The sequence below is a fragment of the Oreochromis aureus genome, linkage group 3, assembly GCF_013358895.1.
Source record: "Oreochromis aureus strain Israel breed Guangdong linkage group 3, ZZ_aureus, whole genome shotgun sequence".
Classification (NCBI taxonomy): Eukaryota; Metazoa; Chordata; class Actinopteri; order Cichliformes; family Cichlidae; genus Oreochromis; species Oreochromis aureus.
Genome location: NC_052944.1, coordinates 74,923,908 through 74,938,864, shown reverse-complemented (window position 1 = coordinate 74,938,864; position 14,957 = coordinate 74,923,908). Strand labels below are relative to the sequence as shown.

Below are 14,957 nucleotides of genomic sequence, written 5' to 3'. Positions count from 1 at the left end.
AACCTTCTTCTGTCACAGTTTAAACCTGATAAATGCTCACTGATATGACCTGATTGGGTTCATGTTTCAGAATGTAAAGTCTAACAGATCATCAGTTTTTCATTTTAACCCTCACAGCTCGTCTGACTGTGAGTCCCAGCAGCTCTCAGTTCTTTGAAGGAGACTTTGTGTCTCTGAGCTGTGAGGAGGACGACAGCTCTGCTGGATGGACTCTGAGGAGAAACACAAGCAAACGACAGAGGACTCAGTGTGGAGATGGGTGGGGAAAACCAACTAATTCTTCTTGTAATATCAGTGTAATGGCACCTCATGACAGTGGGGTTTACTGGTGTGAGTCCAGAGAGGGTCCCATCAGTAACATGGTTAACCTGACAGTCACTGGTAAGCTGAGTGTGTGGAGTTAGTGTTGATGAAGCTGTGTGTAAATGGATGAAATGCTGTAGTTTGTCTCTGTGTTGAGGTGGATCAGTGATCCTGCAGAGTCCTGTCCTCCCTGTGATGGAGGGAGATGACGTCACTCTGCTCTGTAAAACAAAGACCACTCCCTCCAACCTCCCAGCTGCTTTCTATAAAGATGGCTCCCTCATCAGGAAGCAGCCTACAGGTCACATGACCATCCAGCATGTTTCCAGGTCTGATGAAGGCCTCTACAAGTGTGACATCAGCGGTCATGGAGAGTCTCCATCCAGCTGGATCACTGTCACAGGTGACACACTCACCTGTCTGTGTTTCTGCAGCTTTCAACATTCACAATGTGACGACAACTTAATGACTGTGTTTGCTTTATTTTAGACAAACACACATCCACACCTTCATCCACCTCTCCTCCTGTTCTTACTGTGTTGTCATCTGTTGGATCAGTCTACTGGTGTTACCTGTTCCTCTGGTGAGACAAGATGTTGATAGGAAACCTGAAGGTAAGACTCACACTTTTGTAATTTTACAGGATTTTTTTTTTTTTTTTGGGGGGGGGGGGTCAAATGAGACTTGTCTGCACTCTCTTATGTGGTTGTGAACAGGGAGTACAGGTCCACCTGATATGAACCAGTCTGGATATGTTGAGCTTATTTCCAGCTCTGTTAGCATCTGTGATGCTGGATGGCATCGATTGCATCTATTTAGCTAACTGTCACATAGCCTTTAAGTTATTAACCTTTGGTATCTTGATTTTTGAGCCACATCTGGATCACAGAGTGTTTGGCAGTGCAGTAGCCGCACAGATGAGGCCCAGATGTGGTTCACAAACAAGTGGTTGAGATGAGACACATAAAGAGACCAAAGATCATCAAATTTGTGTTTTCAGCCTCTCAAACGGTCCTTTATTTAAAGCTTCATTTCTAAAGTTCTGCATGTTAAACACAGCAGCAACATCCTGCTGACGACCGCAGTTAGTCAGAACCTGGTGAGAGTTCTCACTGCTGCATGTTTTTCCAGCTTGTGGTGAGGCGTCTCAGGCTGCACTGAAAGAAGATGGCAGCTTTGTGGACGACACCTTCCTGTTCACACAAACACCTCGCCGTTCTGTCCATCACTCATTGGTTCACAGCTAAAGTGACAGGTGAAAAAAAAAAGCTGTGAGGAGCTGCTGCAGCTCTTTCAACCCATCAGTCATGTCTGCACGATGCAGCTTCACAAACAGTGCTGTGACACAGCTGTGGTGCTGTTGTTAAGTACCTTATCCTTCATGCTAATATGTCAACTACTAACATGGTGCATAACAACTACACAACATAATAACTACGCTGTGGAAACACAGTGTGTGTTTGTCACACTACTCTAATTTCTCAACATCTGCAACACAGTGAACATGACGTTTTAACACATTTTAACCACAGTGGAAGCTTCTGGTCACAACAGAGGCTGTGTGTGTTTAATACTACAGCTCGCTGTTGTCAGAAAACCAGCTGCTTTTTTAAAAGAGACTTACTGCCATTGCGATGCAACATTACAAAAAAATTTTGTTTTTGTCACTGCAAGTGCTTTTAATGTAATTTTTGCAAAGCCATATGTGGAGGGAAACCATGACCTATAGGGCAAACTAATTGCACAAGATGCAAGTACAACTCCTCCAGTTTCTTATGCAAAAAAAATATAAATAAAAATATTCCACTAGCTTACGTGGTTCCAGTTCTACAGGGATTTAAAAATAGCTACGCAAAATGGAGCATGCCCGCTCCCACCGGTCTTAATGAAACAGGATAGTTAAACACTAAGGTGGGCCCACGCATACTCGGTCTCTAAAGTTCTGGGCTGGGTTGTCCTGTGGCCTTAAACTAAATGTCCGCTTCACTTGTAATCATTGAAGTCTTCAATCACATGTAAGCTTGTAATCATGTTTCCTGTTGTTTGAACTGTGTGTGTTTGTGTTCAGACTTTAAACCAGAGACAGACGTCGTCTACTCTTCACTGAAGTAGTCCACCAGTCCAACCACTGACATCCAGCTGCTGGTCTCTAACTGGTCCCCCCAGCACTTCAGACCAGAGGACATCCGTATATAATACATGTCTTCTTCCCTAATTAGTCTCATAGAAGTTAAAAGTTTTATCCTGTTTTTTGTTCCTGTAAAATAGACATTAGAAATAAATCTGTATCAAATAAAATATAATTGAATATGTTTCCATTGAATAGAATCTAACACCAACTTTCAGTTGATTAGTTGTTTCCAATATATGAGACGTCTTTTCTCTTGTGGTTCACTACCAGGCTCCAGACTTTCATAAATTTCTCTCTTTAAACCCTTTGGATTTTCTACTTTTTCCTTTTGGTAAAAGCAGCATTTTAAAAGTCTGACATTAAAAAAGTCATCTGTTATTATAATGCTGCGTCCTCTGGAGTTTTACTGTTTTCTATATTTCCTTTATCTTTGTTCGATACTACGTTTGGGGATCTGGTTTTGTCAGGAGTTTTCCTGTAATTCAACTCAGCTTGGAATAAGTGACACTCAGACAGGTTTTACAAATTAACGTGCACGGGAGAGAACTGGACAGGCGCCGTTCCTTCGCTTGACCCCAGTTGCTCTCGTCCGTTCCCCCGTAACACTGCTCTTTTATTGTGGTTACATGAATATGCATAGTTTCATTAACATATAACGTATACCTTGTGTGTGTGTGTGTGTGTGTGTGTGTGTGTGTGTGTGTGTGCGGGGTCGAGGTATGACCCCGTGAAGACTCCCCAAAGCTGGTGCCAGGAGTCTAACGGTACATCTAAACAAAAGGCTCTTAGACTAAAACAGATACAGAGTAGGTGTCCTCCTATACCATAAATCAGAAAGAGAAGGTACAACCTCTCTCATGCTCCCAGGATGTGTGTGTGAAAGTCAGAGAGCTCTGGAATGCACACAAAGCTTGCACAATGTAACTTCTCTAGTAAAAAAGAGCAAACACATCTAGAAAACCTTAAACAAAATGTACTTCTAAACATAAACATAATAAAATCTTTCAACAGGTTTGTCTGTTGCTTGTCTGTAGTTTCAAAAAGGTGCCAGATGGAAAATATGACTTGTTCGAGCTCAACTAACCAATAAATGTATTACAGGTTCTTTATTATCTAGCTGACAAAAAAGGGGGGGAAAGTACAGTGTGTTTTTATTGTTAGGAAATAAATTATTTATTTAGTGACACAGGACAATAAAATTGGTGCTGTTATCAGAAAACAGAGCGCTGAAGGGAGAAAGTAGATTCATGAACATGTGACTCGTGATTCGGCTCAGAGCTCCTCCTGCTAACCCTCTCAGTGAAGCTTGAAATAGCCATGAATAACATTTGAAATCTGCTGCCTCCTACTGGTAATACTGGGTGTTACAACACAGCGGCTTCTTTATATATGACAGCAGTTTAACCTTTTAATGTCCACTTGGTGACCACTTAGAGGTGGGGTTAGGATTAGGTTCCATTTTAAACACATGGTAATTGTAATGGAGACCAGAAGTTCCATTACAATTGCTTCTATTTTTATTAATTGACTGACTGATTGGGAATTAAAAACTATATAATAAGGAAAAACATACATTTGTGGTTAGTGATCCTTTATTAGGTTTATTTGAGTTAGTATTTAAGTGACTGCTTGTGAAAGGTGAAGAGACAGGGGCCATCCTACCTGTGTCAGGAAAAGAAGCAGAGTTAGAGCTGTTCACATTTAATCATTTGTCTGTAACCTAAATTCTTTGTATATGTAAAAAGAGAAGTGTTAACATTTCTCACCTTTCCTGGTTGCTTCTTTTGCAGGATGTGGTGCAAAAGAGTCAAAGTAGCTCAATTAGTGATGTGATGTTCTGTATCGAGGCTTCGAAGCTTGTGTGGAGTAATGGAGGGGGCGTTTCAGCGATGCACGTATCGAGGCTTACTTCATTTATGGGAGGAGCTGAAAATGATGACGTCCGAAGCCTCGCTGCCCGGCTGTACCACGTGACTGGTTCATAAAGCGATTCGAACTTTGCTGCGAGCTATGACAGCGATATAAACCCCTCAGACTTCATTCAAAATGTGGGTGTTTGATGGAGAGTTGCGGTTAGTGAGAGTTTGGAGAGAGTTTGGAGGTTTAGGAGAGTGAGGAGCGAAAGTCAGGAGAGAATGGAGCCAGCTAAGAAGAGGAGGATGTCCTCCCCTGTGTGGGGACATTTTGATCTTATTCCTCCCAACAAGGTATGTAAATTTCTACAGAAGATGTATTTTCATAATACTGATGGTGCAATACAATTTATGTTAAGCTGTCTTTACTTTTGTACAAGGTGACGTGTTTGCTATGTGCCAGGGAGCTGGGATATAACAACAACACCTCATCCATGCTCTGGGGGTTTGCATGAGTATAAGGGGAACACCGATTGTGGAGCAAGACCAGGTGAGCCATCAAATGCCATGATAATATAGTAATGTTACGAAATGATATAACAATATTATACAACTGTAATAAGTTACGTGTGTGATATTTATATTTGTGCTTTGTTTTTATTGTCTTTCCTCAGGAGAACAATCTCAAATAGATGAAGACCTGGTTAGCATGGTGATTGAGGACTCCCAGTCATTTAGCATTGTGGAGGACAAAGGATTTAAAAGATTTGTTAAATCATTAAATCCTAGCTATGTTCTCCCCACTAAAAAGGTCATAAAAGTAGAGCTGGGCGATATAAGATTTTTTCATATCACGATATGTTTTTTTCATTTCAGGCGATAACGATATATATCACAATATAAGCCAAATAACTATATTTATAAGATTTAAATGTGCCGTTGCTCACAAGTAAAATGTGAAATAATCACCAGCTTGTTTTGATTTAAATATTTATTTCCCATAATAAGTTCAACAGGGTAGATGTACTTAAGGAACATGAGACTTCAGTTTCAGATAAATAAAGGCAAATATTGCAAACTACACAAAAGGCAGCCGCTAAAGCGTTTAAGTTTCAAAATAGAACAAACAAAACAGACCACTAAATTGTCAATTCCACTTAGAAACAAAATATTAATTCTAAAAATAAATCTTAGTTTGTTTTACAGAAGAACAGACAAAATTGACTAACTTTTGTCAATATCAAATAAACTGAGAACTAAAAGGAAATTCTCAATCTCTCCTTGTTGTATAGCTTAGCTTTTCAAACAGTTTTAACAGTTACTTTAGTCTGACAAAAGCCGAATGACGAATTAGCGCTTTCAGTCAGAGATTGAGCATGCACCGCTTTATTGTATTTCCAGACTTGCTTTTGACACAATTTACAGTGCGCGCTAATCTGTTTTTGTCAGACTTGAAATAGCCGAAATACCTTCACACTACGGAACTTCTGTGGCCCTTCTGTTCGACAAGCTCTCCGGCATTGGAACCATCATCTGTTTTTTCTTCGGTAACCTTCGCTCACGCTCTCGGTTGATTTTTCTCTAGTCGGCAAACTCCTTTCCTTCATTACCCGGGCTGCACGGCTGCAAAAACAAATACACATGTGCGCCTTGGCGCTTGTGCTGTACATAACAAGTCACGTGACGTGACGCTGCGGCTGTGATTGGTTCGGCTCTGTGCTACTTAATTTGGATTGGCTGTTCTTTTTTTTTAAGAGGACAAGAGAAATGAGGTCTATCGCAATAGTTTAATTTTTCTATCGTGAAAAAGTTATTTCGCAATACATATCGTTATCGTTCTATCGCCCAGCTCTACATAAAAGCAGTGAAAATTTAGTTTTTTCAGAATAAAATGTGAACAGGCAGGACTGAGGCTCAAAGCCTCAGTGTGTAGCTGTCCATACCTCAGCGTTACAAAAGCACAACTACTGTCCAAACCCCAACCACACCTCACCTCACAGTAAACGATCATTTCCATTTGAAGCATTTCCAAATAATCATTTTCCATACTGCCAGTATAAATACACACAGTATACTGCCATCACTACAATATACATGTTTTACACACTCCTTTTGTTGTTGACATTTACAGGCTGTGTGCAAAATGCCACACTCTTCAAATTCATGCCAACTAATATTTTTACGTCCAGTAGATGTCCTGCTAGAGCAAATGAAGCTTCAAGACCCTTTGCGCTGGGGTGAACCAATTGGATGAAAAGCTTCAGTGCTTCATGAAGCTTCATCTGCCCATCACTAAGCTCAATCACCTGCTTATGAGCTCCTGGAGCAAACCATGTGCCAGGCTACGGGAGTGTGGTTAAGGTGTTTTAATGGATATAGAAGTGGTTGAAGTTTATAGGTTATTGAGTTATTTATAGGACTTGCTATGAATCTAATTATGTCTATGATGTGTTACATTGGGGTTGGATGTTTTCTCATGGGGAGGTTTATGTTGTCATTTGGGCTATTCCAGACGCTCACCTAAATCAGGTAGAGTATAAAAGGAAGCCATTTGCTGTTACGGTGTGTTCACACCAAACGCGATAGAGGCGGCCAGAGCGTCAGGTTTACATGTAAAGTCAATGGACGTGTGACTTGCGAAGAAAACCACACGTGTAAGTTTTTGTGTTGCATTTTGTGCATACGCGCATATCGCGTCAACCTCTCGAGTTGGAAAATCTGAACTCCAGCGTCAAATCGCGCCGCGACAACCAATCAGGAGCCTGGTGACGCGGCTGTAACCCTAGGTCAAAGGGGCAGATCCAGCCAAAGCCCTTCATTCTTCAATGGAGGGAAGACTAATCATCGCCGTGGCAAACAACCTGGAGCTGTACGACACCAACTGCTTTGTGTACCGAGACAGGAATATAAAGGGCCGAGCTTGGAGGAAGAAATGTGAAGAGATCGGGCAACCTGGTAAGTTCATTCATTTCTCTTTTTACATTTTTCACTGACCCGGGGAAGCTGCACAAAAGCTAGCAAGCCACCGCTATTTTCCCACTGATGTACAAATACCGTTCTGCTTTTATGCATGTTGTCATATAGGAATATATTTTGTTTATTAATAAACAGCACACAGTGGTCCCGCTCATCCGTTGCTGCCTCGCTTTTTTTTTTTTTTTTGCACAGTACAGCATTGCATTCTGCAGCCTGATTGACAAATCTCCTCCGTGCTGTGTCTCCTGCACTTGTCAAATTTATCATGTTTTGTTTTGATAACCATCACGTCCAATAGATAAAACAGCACAAAAACACCCATAACTATGACCCTCATTCGGAAATAGACACCTGCACCGCGAGGGGAAAAAGGCGCACAAAAATGTTTTTGTTTGAGAATTTTAATATTCTTTCAAATAAATTTTTATAATGACTAATGTCTCAGTTCTACTGCACAGCAAATGTTGTCACACGACTTGACACATGTATGTCATGTTACGGCTGTGTGCAGACAGGAATAGGACCCAAGGTGCAGACTCCGGAGACAAAACGGTGAACTCAAAACAGCTTTATTGCTGAACAAAGAAAATCTACAAAACCTAAACTGAAAAGAATCTAACAAAACACACACAGGGAGCCACAGGGAGATACACACAGCATGAGGGACGACGCGACACTGACTCAAAGAAACACAGGGTTTAAGTACACAGAGGGAGCAATCAGGGAATGGGCAACAGGAGGGAAACACAGCTGGGGCAAATCAGGACTAACGAGACAAGGAGAGCAAAACCAGATACACTAACATGAGAAATGGACTTTCAAAGTAAAACAGGAAACATAACACAGACTCTCAGGCAGGCATTATAACAAAGGGAACAAAGACGTGGGACCAGGGCAGACACAGACACTGACTGGACGTGGGGATACAGCAAACAGGGGAGACAGCAACTCAGAATAACAGACAGAAAACCAGAACACTAAAACTCTAACAGAACCCACCCAGAGAACCCAAACTAAGAATAATCCAAAAACCCAAAAAGCAAAACTAGAAGGGCTCGAAACAAACCAAACAAGGAGCCAGAAACAAAAACAGCACAAACACCAGAGCCCGGAAAGCAACAGAACAATAACAGGCTCACGACAGGCGCAGGCGGCCAGGAAAACAGTTCACAAAAAGTCCAGGGGGCCGTCCATGACGGCAATGACGTCCAGTCATTGGCCTGGAAAGTGGCCGGACAGGACGTGCAGGGCGAGCAGGCCGGACAGGACGTGCAGGGCAAGCAGGCCGGACAGGACGTGCAGGGCAAGCAGGCCGGACAGGACGTGCAGGACGTGCAGGGCGTGCAGGGCGAGCAGGCCGGGCAGGGCGAGCAGGCCGGAAGGGCGAGGACGTGCAAACGGAGGCCTGGAAGGAGGCCGGCGCTGTCGAGGCGCAGGAAGTGGTCCGGACGGTGGCGTGGCCGAGGCAGGACCAAGCGAAGCAGTAGCCGAAGCCGGACCAGGCGAAGACTCGGAGGCCGGACCGGGCGAAGGTGGCGCTGACGGCGGAGCTGAAGCTGGACCCGGCGACGGCGGAGCTGAAGCTGCTGCTGCTGCTGGCGGCGTGGATGAAGCTGCCGCAGGCGGGGATGCTGCAAGCAACGATGTGGGCGCTGCAGGCGGCAACGTAGGTGGTGGCTGAACGGTCTCCCCGGAACCGTCAGTAGAGATGAGGATGTGTTGGCTGGGTCCTCCAAGACCCCCAGCCGACGAGGCAGGAGGCTGAACGGGCTCCTCGGACCCTCCAGCGGGGACAGGTGGCTGTGGCTGAACGGGCCCCTCGGACCCTCCAGCGGAGACAGGTGGCTGTGGCTGGGCGGGCCTCGGACCCTCCAGCGGAGACAGGTGGCTGTGGCTGGGCGGGCCCCGGACCCTCCAGCGGAGACAGGTGGCTGTGGCTGGGCGGGCCTCGGACCCTCCAGCGGAGACAGGTGGCTGTGGCTGGACGGGCCCCTCGGACCCTCCAGCGGAGACAGGTGGCAGTGGCTGGACGGGCCCCTCGGACCCTCCAGCGGAGACAGGTGGCAGTGGCTGGACGGGCTCCTCGGACCCTCCAGCGGAGACGAACAAGGACTGGCGCGGTTCTCCAGAACCCCCAGCGGGAACAGAAGGCTGGACGGGCCCCTCGGACCCTCCAGCGGAGACGAACAAAGGCTGGTTTGGTTCACCAGAACCCCCAGCGGGAACAGAAGGCTGGACGGGCCCCTCGGACCCCCCAGCGGAGGCAAACAAAGGCTGGTGCGGTTCTCCAGAACCCCCAGCGGAAACAGAAGGCTGGAAAACTAAACAATCCAAAGAAGCATCTTGGCTAACAGTCTCTGTATTAGCTGGCTCAGATGAAACAGAATCCTCGGAGTGAAACACAATGTTACTCACAGTGGGTGTGACGTCAGAATGTCCAGAGTCAGAATGCTCAAATGGAGCATGCAATAAACAGTCACTGTTTCCCCTGAGAGGAGTCTGCTCAACAGTTCTGGAGTGGCGGCGGCATGAACGCTGTTTCCTTCGGGATGAGGAAATAGGAACCGGTGGAGAAACGGAGACCTCCTCCTCATCCCCTGACCACATAGCCGCCAGGAAAAAGGCAGGCGAACGGATAGGTGAACGAGATCCCCGCTGGCGTGGGGAGGGAGAGGAAGTCCGTGGCAGCGGTGCGGAAACTCTGTCCCGCTGTGGTGACCGCTGCGGAAGCTGCTTTACGGCGAGCTCAGACCGCTGCTGCATTGGCGTGGTGAGAGAGAGGGCGAGCTCACTTGCCCTGACCTGCTCCCTCCATGCAGCGATCGTGCTGCCCAGATTGGCATCCGAAGCAAACTGCTGAAGCCGAGGGCTGGTTCTCACCATTGCTTCCACTGTGCTCAGTCCCACAGACATAGCCCGTAGGCTATCGGACTGGGATATGCGGTCCAGCAATTTAACCAGCCTTTCCATCTCAGCGTCTGACTCCGAAGTGAAAACGTCTGCGGGGTCCATGTTCTGGTCGCGTCGTTCTGTCATGTTACGGCTGTGTGCAGACAGGAATAGGACCCAAGGTGCAGACTCCGGAGACAAAACGGTGAACTCAAAACAGCTTTATTGCTGAACAAAGAAAACCTACAAAACCTAAACTGAAAAGAATCTAACAAAACACACACAGGGAGCCACAGGGAGATACACACAGCATGAGGGACGACGCGACACTGACTCAAAGAAACACAGGGTTTAAGTACACAGAGGGAGCAATCAGGGAATGGGCAACAGGAGGGAAACACAGCTGGGGCAAATCAGGACTAACGAGACAAGGAGAGCAAAACCAGATACACTAACATGAGAAATGGACTTTCAAAGTAAAACAGGAAACATAACACAGACTCTCAGGCAGGCATTATAACAAAGGGAACAAAGACGTGGGACCAGGGCAGACACAGACACTGACTGGACGTGGGGATACAGCAAACAGGGGAGACAGCAACTCAGAATAACAGACAGAAAACCAGAACACTAAAACTCTAACAGAACCCACCCAGAGAACCCAAACTAAGAATAATCCAAAAACCCAAAAAGCAAAACTAGAATATAATGAAATAACAAACTCAAAGAACCAAAACACAAACCACTGGGTCGATGACCCAGGGATCCTAACAATGTAGAATTTATTTCATGTTATACTAACGACAAAATATACAAATACAGTACGATGCAAAAGTTTGGGCAACCTTGTTAATAGCCATTATTTTCCTGTATAAATCGTTTGTTGTTACAATAAAAAATGTCAGTTAAATATATCATACAGGAGACACACACAGTGATATTTAAGAAGTGAAAAGAAGTTTACCGGATTTACAAAAAGTGTGCAATAATTGTTTAAACAAAATCAAGCAGGTGCATAAATTTGGGCACCACAAAAAGAGAAATGAAATAAATATTTAGTGTATATCAGTGTGTGTCTCCTATATGATATATGGGGTGCCTTTGTCTGGACGTGCTTCCCATCCAGAACTCCACAGCAGAGAGGGAAGTCCCAGCGCTCCTGGAATCCCTCTGTGATGGACCGCCAGTCTCCAGGTGAAGGCACAGCCATGAAGTCGTCCACTAGACAGTCCCAGATGGCCGTCGCTACCTGAGGGGTGATCTGGCACACTGTGGACACACCGACTCTGAAACTGAACGTGATGCTCCTGAAGGAGTCCCCGGTGGCAAGGGACCTGGACAAAATTGTTCAAAATTAGTATTATGTGTACTGCAGTTACAAAATACATGATTCAAATTCCAAAATACTTTTGTGATGTCAGATTTAAATTACAAAACATAAATCTAACATAAAACATGTTGTAATTATAAGGATAATTACATGATATATATTAGATAAATATAAAACAGTCAGTTGTGTTTTGTTTTAACTTTAACATATCATAATTTGATTGGTAGCAACTTTTACCACTACAGTGAGCCAATCACTCATAATCCCTAGACATGTCAATCAGGTAGGAATGAAGTAAGACATTAATAGAAATAAAGAGTTGTATGTTGACATGTAGCCCTTTCCTTGCTTAAATCATTGTTAATAATTTTGACAAATTAACCTGTGATAAGACTTATCAAGATAGAATATGCTAGATAGAACCATATAACTAAAGATGAACCAAACTTCACAATTTCATCTAGTTCTCAGTTTAAAGAAAGGCTGCTGACCCCTGTTATAGAGTCTGACAGCTGCAAGGATTATATACAAATATTCAACTATACCAGAATTAAACCAGGTCTAAATAAAAAAGAAAAAAGGAGTGAGTATCACTACAAAGATTACCAACAGTGGTCCTCATACCACAGTTTGATATCAGCAAACACCGAGAGCATGCATTGATATGACACCACAGCCATGCTATCGTTGCTAACACTGATAACAGCATAAATCGAATTAAATCGGGACTTGATGAGAACTGTCGAGTATCACTAGAAATATTATAAACAGTCATCTCCGTACCACAGTTTGCTATCAGTAAACACCAACGGCATTCACTGTTAGCATACCACAGCCATGTTAGCAGTGTATAAACGGATGGTTTAGCATATATTAGCACAGGTATCAATAAAGGACTACCGTATTAAACACTTCTACTAACCGCAGGCAGATGGACAGGCGCTCTGCAGGTGGGATTGAGCGCCTGTAGTTGGTGTCTAGGCGGGCGATCCTGGGACTGACGCGGGAAAGCAGGTCCTCAAACTGGGCGAGGGAAAGACGGTGGTATCGCTGTCATAGTCATAGTTATCATAGTCATAGTTAGCATAGCAAGAAGGTCCTGAGTTCAATTCCGCCATCAGGCCGGGGTCTTTATGTGTGGAGTTTGCATGTTCTCCACGTGTTTGCGTGGGTTCCCTCCGGGTACTCCGGCTTCCTCCCACCGTCCAAAGACATGCAGTTTGAGGGGATAGGTCAATTGGATAATCCAAATTGTCACTAGGTGTGAATGTGAGCGTGAATGGTTGTCTGTCCCTGTGTGTTAGCCCTGTGACAGACTGGCGACCTGTCCAGGGTGTACCCCGCCTCTTGCCCTATGACAGCTGGGATAGGCTCCAGTGCCCCCCGCGACCCTGAAAAGGATAAGCGCAAGCGAATGGATGGATGGAGATAGATAGATAGATAGATAGATAGACAGATAGATAGATATAGATATATTCCATGTAATTTTGAGGCGCGATGGATTTTTCTTGGACAGGCGTCGAGGTGCGAATGTGCACGCGTCAAATTAGGGGCGTTTGGGGCGTTTTCGCTCGCGTCTATCGCGTTCGGTGTGAACACACCGTTAGAGGGGTTGCTGGGTTTGCTTTGTGTTGGTGTTTCAACATGTGTTCTCTTTAATAATGTCTTTCATTTGATGGACACGTTTTACTCCAGTCTCGTGCCATTTTATTGGAAGTGACCCTTGACCTCTGGCCAAAACTGACAGTAATGATAGGTTAAATCCACATAAAAGGTTATATGTGATAAATATGTGATGTTATATGTGTAACCCTATCCACAAACATCCTGGTGGTGATCCTGAGGATTTTCAGAGGTTCCAAACATAATTTTACATCTCAACAATTCTGAGGATCACCCAGAAGGTTGCATAAAAGTTTCTGGGGTAAAGGGCACGAGGAATACTCGATGACCTTCTGCAGAGACCTGATTGAAGAAGCAGAAAGCAATAAACAGAAATAACAACTGAAAAACTAACAGTTCCTCAAAGTAGTACTGAAGGCCAAAGTAAAGACATCACATTTTAGTCCTTGATTTCAGTGCTGCCTTCAACATATTGATCATTACATTTTAATTCAACAGCTTCACGACTTAGTTGGTTTAACATCTTAGGTTCAAAAGTCTGAGACACCAAATGTGGTCATATTTATCTCTGTCTCTGAATCAAAGCGAGGAAGTCAGTCCCACTTTTCGGGTGTTTATTTTATTTTGTTAAGGGTATCAGACCTGCTTTCTATCACTTAAAAAAAAAAAAAAATCTAGCAATATATAATTCTCCAGTTTTGGTGAGAGAAATCCTGGGATTTGATTTAAATGTTACTGAGCATTAATTAGTAGGTATCAGAGTCTGTGTGATGCTCTCATACAGTCTGTGGATGAGCCTTTTTTTGTCTGGCAGTTTTAGAAGCAGAATCATTGTCTGAATGCTTTGCTGTGCCAAACACAGAGAGATGCATTATAGACTCACTGCAGGCTCCTTTTTTATCTTTTTGTTTTATTTATTTATTTTATTATTATTTAAATCATTATCACAGTGGGTATTCTTCCAGAACAAAAAGTGGATGAAAGCCACTTTGGGAGAAGACAGAAGAACGCTAAGATATTAGAAGTGACAGAGAGAATGTGAGTGTCTGTGTTGAGCATTTGTCATGAAAATGTACTTGAAAATGAGGTTGAGGCTGTTCATGGACCCCCCTGAAGACCTAGAGTCACACATCTCAATCACAACTGTTTGTCCATCCCAGCAGGGGGAAGAGGGAGGCCCCAGATGGAGCTCCCCATGCCAAGTGTAGGAGTTCCAGTCACCCACACAAAAACTGCACAAGGACACACAATGTTCCACATCCAGACCACCATCAGAAGTACAGATTTACAGGTACCCCCAGGGCCAGCAGTGGCCCTAGGAGGCAGTCAACCCCTCATCAGATCACAAGCCAACCCTGGCCCCAGACAAGATTTAGGAATTAGAGTTGTAAGAAGACCCTCACACACCCCTTCCCACTTGTCCGTGTTAAAGGTGGCCTTATGGTTGCATGTGTTGATAACCAAGCTGCTAGCATCAGCTGATTACTGAGCACCTTCATCCAGATATTCTGTTTGGTTTTGACAGTCTACTAAAAGTTTTCCATATTTATATTTATATCTTTCTTTGAGTGTTGTAGAATATATTCAGTTGCATTTGCTGCACTTTTGACTGCAGAGGAATACAATAACTTCAAAACACTTCCTGCTCCACTCTGTTAGTTTTCCAGAATAATTGCTGATGACCACAAATAGTTTCTTTTCTTGTGTTCAAGGTTCAAGGTTCTTTATTTGTCACATGCATAGTTATACAAGTATAACACACAGTGAAATGTATCCTGACACGCTCCTCGACATGTGCAAAAAAAAAAAAAAAAAAAAAGGGGTAGAGGAATAACATTATAAATATATATAG

At 44.0% G+C, this 14,957-nt stretch overlaps 1 long non-coding RNA gene across 1 annotated transcript; it reads left to right on the top strand.

The window, feature by feature from the left end:
• The first annotated feature begins 644 nt into the window (after window positions 1-644).
• Window positions 645-3,460, top strand: LOC120437615. The gene is made up of 4 exons (XR_005611288.1): window positions 645-706; window positions 793-917; window positions 2,372-2,891; window positions 3,446-3,460. It is a non-coding gene; the product is annotated as an uncharacterized LOC120437615 (long non-coding RNA).
• The last annotated feature ends 11,497 nt before the right edge of the window (window positions 3,461-14,957 follow it).